Raw genomic sequence first — 8,403 nt, 5'->3', positions numbered from 1 at the left:
TCTACCAAGGTGGTTCTAAACAGTTCCTGAATACCTCTGCTTGTCATTTGGAAACTTCCATGTTTCTTGTGCTTGACCATTAAACTCGTGGTGCACTAACGGATTTCAGTCACCTTACCACATCAACTCATTTTTCGCAGCCCCAACGCTAAAAGAGTGCGGGAAATGCCTTCTTTTTTAGACAATAAAAATGTCCAAAAAATTTCAGTTGAAATTAAGAAAAATCGGATTCGGTAGTTGTTGTTTTTTCAACAAAAATATCCTCCACTGTCTTGTGAGAGGTCTGTTAAAATAAAAAAAAATTTCTTCAGAAGCGATTAAGTCACAATAACGATAACACGTGGTAAAATTTTCGAAGAACCCATATTTAAATTCAAAATAGCTTTAGTTTAGATTAAGTGTTTTTCGAAATCCCAAACATTAAAATGTGACACTAAAATATTAATGAACTGTTCAAAAACACTAAAGTAGAAAATTTAGTCTTTCAAAATCCAGCAACAAGCTTGATGGTCTTATAACGCTAAAATTCGAGGTTTTATTCCTGTATTATTGCATTCACCCTCAAAAAAGGCAAATTTAGAAGATGGATATGTACATATATTTCTCCCTGCTGCTCACCTTCTCGATTTAAATATGGATGATGAAGCAATATTACGCAAAACGAAATATCAGATTTGCAAAATTTGTCGCGAGAAAATGCTTCGCATGAAGCTATGCGTTGGTTAAAAATGAATCATTTTCTGGTAATGCAGAATTTGGCATTCAGTTTTGTTCCTAATTGCATATTTTGGTAATCTATAATTTTAAGTCATTGTATATGTTGATAATTTATAAGTTTTCGCAAAAATATATGTTGGTAATTTAAAGTTTTATGTAATAAAATAGGCTAGTAACGATATTTGGTTAAGAATAAATTCATTTATTGGAAATGCCTAACAAAAATAAGTTGAAGATAGCTCTTAATGAATTTTTTTTCTACCGGGAAAATGTAAGTTTCAATATATATAAGGTTTGTTACGAAACTATGGAGAGTGAGAGTAGGCTATAGCATTGTAGACATTGTCAGCAGAAAAATGAAAAGGCTTGATAAAATTTTAATGAAATATATTAAACAACAAGAAGTGTAGATTGTATATATATATATATGTTAAAGATTTCTTTTGGTTTTCACCAGACTCAAAAACTCAAAGAAGTGTAGATGTTATTTATAAACAAAGTATCTTAGGATAAATATTAATTTAAACAATTACTGAATAAAAACAGTATTATTTTCATAACTAAATTACTTATTTTTCAAGTATAAGTAACAGTTTCAAATAATCTAAATTTACGAAATTCAGTGGGAGAATTATCATTGTGATCTATTAAAGAATTTCCCTTGAAAACAAGCAGAGGAGCTTTGTTCTTCCTACTATTTACCGTTGTTCTTCCTACTATTTACCGTTGTTCTTCCTACTATTTACTGTTGTTCTTCCTACTATTTACTGTTGTTCTTCTAAGTATAGTTACATTTGAGCCCTTTTGGATGGGTCTTACAAAAATAATCTAAAATATCTAAGCTTAAATTTTAAGAAAGGTGAATCATAATTTTGAAAAGCAATTGCAAAAAATGAAGTTCAAAATACCTTAGTTTTTGAATAGTTCAATAAATTATACATTAATAATATCTATTACTTGAAGACATGTTTTGAACTTAGAAACAGATTATTATAATTGATATATTTTCACATTTTATTATATATTACATATTAATAACTACAGTAGGAAATGGTAATTTAACAAGAAAATAACTTTAATCCAAGTGAAAATATACTCTAGCCTTCATTATTCCAATCTCTTTTTTCTGTTTTTATCATAATTACTTCTCTTGCTTATTTAATATTAACCTTAACAATCTTCATTCAAGGAACATTAATCTCTGTGTCCTGGAGCAGGCTTCACGAAGACGAACTGAAGTTTAATTAAACAAGACGAGCCAAACTTTTCACATTCCATCCGCATTGACCCTTGCCTCTAGGGTAAAAAAAGTAGCTGCGCGAGAGAAAGGGTGACACTTGTTGTTTGTAACGTACGGAATATTCAGAATACCAGTATTTTGAGGATGAATGTACCTGTCGGGATTGTCCTAGTGGAATATTGTTTAATGATATAAAAATCAAATGCATATCAATTCAGGAAGAGTTACTGTATTTTATGGATCCTTGGGTGATTGGAACAATTAGTTTTGCTGGTCTTAGTATTCTTTTAGGTGTCTTCATAGCTTTGGTGTTCTGGGCTTAAACACGCCAATTGTTAAACCTGCTGGCCGAGAACTTAATTACATTCCTCTCGTACATCATAAACTGTTATTGTGGCCATACCGATGCCCTAGGCCTGTGGCCTAATAAACTTCTTCATTGGATTTTTTATACACTTTGTTACATTTCTGTTGTTCGAATATTTAACAAACGTATACAGAAACTTTATACCAACTCGAGTTCTCATTCCAGTCATCATTTTGGTCATTGTGGAGGTAAGCATCACTAACTTTCGTTGGATTTGCGATCGTCCATCAGTTGAACATAATCATTCAACTCGAAAATAAGATATCCTAAACTACCGTGGTTTTGGCAAGGCATATTACCTGTATGGTATGATTTATACATTTGTAGTTATATGTTTTGTACTGTCTGAGCCTTCAAAACAAGAAAGTATATAGACGGATTCAACGAAGCCCGATATTTGACGTTCACAAATTATCTAGCTGGCTTTTTTCCTTTGTTTATTCTAGACACCAGCACAGTCACTCTCAGCTTCTTGTTCAGCTTAAACGATAGGGTCTAAGTGGGCTACTTCTTTGCCGAAACCAGAGAATAATGCAAACAAAGTGCTATGCGTCACTATAACAGAACTTTCAATCTTAGACAAAGCTCATCTTCTGAGCCATCTTATACCAATGATTCTCGTTAATGGCAGTAAAACTGTAACTTATAAAGCCTGTATTTGTCTTGTTTTCGTCCACTTTAGATAATTTCATCCTCTATTTATGTTTTAAGCATCTGGTAGTTACATACTCTCAAGAACTGGTACCTTAATATTTGTATACATTTGAAGACAATTATACGATTTCTACAATTCTTATCTAGGCGACAGTAAAATAGCAAAACAATTTAATATATTAGTTCATATTTGAAAAATAAATTTAAAACTGAACGTCGTACATTAATAAAAATCATTTTGTCAGTATAGATTAAACTTTGGTAGGGAGAATTTTAACGTTTTCATTGAACTGTAACCGCCACCATTTGTATATCTTGAAGGAGATCGTACGCTGTATTTTAAAAATACAATCCATGTAATTAACAATTTGAAAACTTCCAATTCACATATTTTTATCGTGCAGTGAATTACGTTATTCAAAAGAAACGTTAGAAACCACAAGAGCGGAATTCTATTTTGTGGAAGAAAGTTTAGATTATGCGGGATTAAATTATCCAGTTCAGTCTCTCACGACATTAATATTCACATTTTCATAAAAATGTGAATTATATAAATGGTTTTAAAATCTTATGTAAACAAAATATTTATATTTTTGTATGATACATATTTCAATCAAAACCTACCCTAAATATAAGTATTAAGAATGGCATTCCTAGTAATCGGTCTTATCCATAAGACAAGATCAAAACAGATCGAACCTTTTTGAAAAAAAATGTCTTTGTTTATCAGAAACTATTGAAATAAAACCCCAAAAATCATAGGACATTTTGCACGAAAATTTAAAAGAGATCGTGTTTTCTGACAAGACCTCGGTAATGAACGCTGAAACCAAGAATCATCATGATGCTTTAAATACTCACCATAGTAAAAGTTCCATTTGCAAAAAATGTGTTACAGCTAAAATGCGACGTGCAATACTTGACCGATTCTTAATTTTCCTTAGGAATCTGCTCTTTTATACGGGCTGAGAGCACTTAGTGGGTGAGCCTTTATATTCCGCCGCAAAAGAATGACATACAAAATTTATAAACAACAAATGGCCCATTAGTTTTTAGGTATTGTATTTTTTAAATAAAATGAAATTTTCTAATAATATACCTAAAAATGCATCTAATCTGATCCTGTTAATAAGTTTAATCTAGTATTAACACTAACATATTTTTACATATTGTGAATGCTAACCTTTGGCACATCAAATTTCAGGACTTTATTGATGGTCAGTATATTGAGAATTTCATTTATATTCCATTCAATAGATGATCAACATCAACAACCGACAAAAATCATTCTGAAAATCCTATGATAGAGCTGAAAGTATGCTATTTGAACCTTTGAGTCTGAAGCTATTAGCCAACAACACAAACTGTCTTTATCTTTATTCCAGATGTTTAAAACTACTATACTTGTATTTATCACACACACATATATATTCGAATCGTTTTAACTTGCAGAAAATATTTTTAATGATAAAACAAATGCTGGTGACGACTATTTATTCATTTAGAGCTAGTCTTGGTCATCGATGTTTTTTCAACATTTGCAATATAACTTTGATTAATGAAGTTAAAGTCAAAGTAACAATCAAATTGCAAATTCATCTTGAACTAAAGTATTCATACTTAGAATTTTAGTCAACACTGGCTCGCCCCATCATGATATATACTGTACTGGGGTCAAACAGTATTTTGGGACTAATTGGTATAACGAAAATATGAGATAAATCCATGTACTAAGATTCAGAGTCTATGTGTGTGTATGTCAAGTAACTCCTCCTAAACCGCTGGTCACACCGACTTAGAAATGATACCAATCGTCTCGGCCCCGAGGTTTGCACAAAGGAAAAATCTTTCAATTCACCCGTTGGGAAACCCAAGTATTTCGCGAAAACACTTTTACGGGGATTCCCCGAAAGCGGACTCCAAATAGGCATTGATTTACATTAGAGCACATAAATAAGTAGGCCTACTAATTACTGTTCGTATCTTGGTTAAAGAAATTAAATTGCCTTATAACAACAGCGATCGTTAAACTGAAAAAGAGCAAAATAGCAGTCCAAGCATTATATTTGCATTATAGCGACCCTGTAAATGTGGGCCACAGGCCCACCGGCTCGCTAAGCTGATTTAAAAATTTTACGTTTTTCTTCTCATAAAATTATTGTTTATAATTGACATTTTTGTTATTTGGTTCCAAGAACTGAACAAAGCTCTTGTGGTAGCGGGCGCTGCTGACGTACGGTCAACAGTTCAAGATTATAAACACCAGTTTAGCCGACACAATATAATTTAAAGAAAAACAAAAACAAAAACAAAAAACACTACATAACTTGATGCATGATATTTTTAGCATGTAAAACTGATCACCACTTTGACTCTGGACAAAAAGTTTCGCAATGAATTATTGCTTTATCAATTTGTGATAAATCATGTTGAAACAGTCATTTGGTTAGTTTTGTTTTGTTTTTTTATAAGAAGCAAAATTTTTTTTCTTAGTCTAACTTCCATTTCTCTTGCTCACTCATAAGTTGAGTAATGTGAGACTTCGAGAAGTATCATTTGATAAAAACACGCAAAATCAGATTATGATTTGCAACAGTCTAAACTTTTAAATAATTTATTGTCGGACAAACTCATTATAAGGAAAAGGTAGAAAATGGTTGTTTGCTGTTAAGCACAAAGCTACACAAAGGTCTATCTGTGTTGTGCCACTCAAGGGTATCGAAACTCGGTTTTTAACGTCATAAGTCTTCAAAGTTGCCGCTGAACCAGTGGGGCAAGAGAATGTTTTCCTGAAGCCATATAGCCGAGAAACGATGACGTACAAGAAAATGTAAGTAACAAGAAGCTCATATAAACTGTCTAATAATTTCCTGACTCTGATAATTAATCTTTATTTTTAATGTTAACACACTCCTGCAGCTACAGAAATGTTTTTATTTCAACTCATAGAAACGCTTTGAAGATATGTGACTAAATGAAACTTTGCATAGATAAATTCAAATCATTCAAGCATCAAAAAATTATAAATATATTTTAATCATGCACATCATCTACGTAAAACTTCAGTCGCTGTTAAGAATAATTTGGTTCAGAATTTTATGAAATTTCCATGATAAGATACACTAAACCAACTGAGAAATTTATTTCCATTTCAAATCATATAACTAGACGAAAAGGACTGATACTTTATCCCCTGTAAATTTAAAATGTGCTTTTGTACTTTTTGAGTAAGAAAAACAAGCTTGAAACTATTTTGTTTCAACTGTTTTATAACTCGTATTTCGTCTGCTTGGAGGATTTGTTCATTACACTGAAATTCTTACGGCAAATAGGAAAATAATATTATTAAGTTTTTTGTATATTTAAAAAACTATAATATAATCAACGCACTTTATTAAGATTACTGTTTTCTCTTAGGTTAGAGAAGCTTGCGATGTTGTGTTACTTATTTTGTGACAGACTATCGGTTTTTCAGTTGTAATAGCGAGTGTCAGTAATCATGTTAATTGAATTGTCTTTTAACATCTTACATGCCCCCAATTAGAAACAAACAAACATCTTATATTTATACATGCTTAAAAAAAACTAACTTAGTTTTACTCTGCTTATTACCAATGATTTATATACTTTGCAGATCTTTATTTGACTGGTTTCTGATTTTTTCAAATGTCTATCCTTTAAGCAAGATGATTTTTATTTGTTCGTTTGATATTAAGCACAAAGCTACACAATGGGTTATCTGTGCTCTGCTCACCACGAGTATCGAAACCCGATTTCTAGAATTGTAAGCCCGTAGACATACCACTGTGCCACTGAGAAGCAAGCAAGATGAATTGATACGTAATATATAATGTCTTTGTTGTTTGCTTTTCTTTTATTTAAAATCAATTTCTTTTCAGAATTGTCTTCTAGAAACCGTAACTAATAATTTGACTTTTTACAAAAAAATATTAGTCTTCATTGCAAAACACCAAAGTACCTAAGACGGATAATAGCTGTACCAAATCTAAAGATGTTGATTCAAAACGGATAAGAAAATATATATGTGACAATCAATCGGACATCGCCATCGCGGAAGGAGACAACAGCTGATGTAATGATATAAAGTAATACATTATAAATGTTATATTTCAAGATAATGATCACCTAGAATACATGACTAATAGAAAGCTCGAAGTACTGAGTCCTACCGAATGGAAAAATATATACCTACTATTTGGAGAGAGAGAGAGAATGAATTAGAAATGAAGCAATTATTTCCATGTATGTTGCAAGCACCGAAATTATAACTCGCAAACTATCAATCAAAATACAGTACGTTGTTTTATTACTACAAATTAATAAAACACTAAACTCTAAACACGAAACTTCTTTTGAACAGCCTCTTGATGTGCCATACTACCTAGTTTTAAAGCATTTGCGGCAACACCATAACTCAATAATATTACAATTTGAAATATCAGAATGTTTATGTATCTTGACTCCAAACAGACAACACAGTTTCTCCTCAACAATGAGGTTAAATATATGAACAGTTGGAATAAATGTTTTATTGTCAAATAAAATGGAATCAGGAATCAGGGCCAAAGGCACAAGCGAAACAGAATATATTCAAGGATCATATAACACAAAACATTCAGAGTACGATTCCTAATAGTGCATAGGCTCTTTTAAACCACTGTTGTCATAGTAAAAATACAATAAATGTGGTCTTCTGATAGTATAACAGATATCTCCAAACTTTGGAGTTACTATAGACACTCCTAAAAAGATGTGACATATCAAATGGCCATTATAGAGAAGTTCATATGGTCATAGCATTATGACAAACCTTAGGAATACAATAAATTCAATTTCCATTGATAGATTGCGAGTTATAATTTATTTACTTGCAAAATGTATGTCAGTGATTGGTTGATTCATATTTTGTAGATTATAGATAGATAAGCATTTGAATATACGTATGTCATAACTTAGTTTTACTTTATGTATTTTCTTTACTTGTTATTCTTTCAAACACACTCTATATCGATCTGTAGATCTAAGGAGTATTTTGCTTTGACCTTTTCTATTAATATAGTTCTCGTAATCGTTTTCTATCTGTCGGTGTTTGCCACTCTCATCGCTTTGGTCATAGCTCTACACGTCTTCCGACGATTCTTTGAACATACCCTGTTCTGTAAGTAGATGTGTTTCTCTTCGGCCGTTTTTTATTTTTATTAGCACCAACTGGCATCCCGTCATAACTGAATCCACATCTGCTGTACTCGTAGCACGTCGAGCATTTTGTTATCTTATACTTGCAGGTTTGGTTGTTTTGAATTTCGCGCAAAGCTACACGAGAGCTATCTGCTCTAGCGTCCCTAATTTAGCAATGTAAGACTAGAGGGAAGGCAGCTAGACATCACCACCCACCACCCAACTC

Source organism: Limulus polyphemus, unplaced genomic scaffold (assembly GCF_000517525.1).
Source record: "Limulus polyphemus unplaced genomic scaffold, Limulus_polyphemus-2.1.2 Scaffold965, whole genome shotgun sequence".
Taxonomy (NCBI): domain Eukaryota; kingdom Metazoa; phylum Arthropoda; class Merostomata; order Xiphosura; family Limulidae; genus Limulus; species Limulus polyphemus.
The sequence above is the reverse complement of the archived record's forward strand: the minus strand, read 5'-3'. Positions refer to the sequence as shown.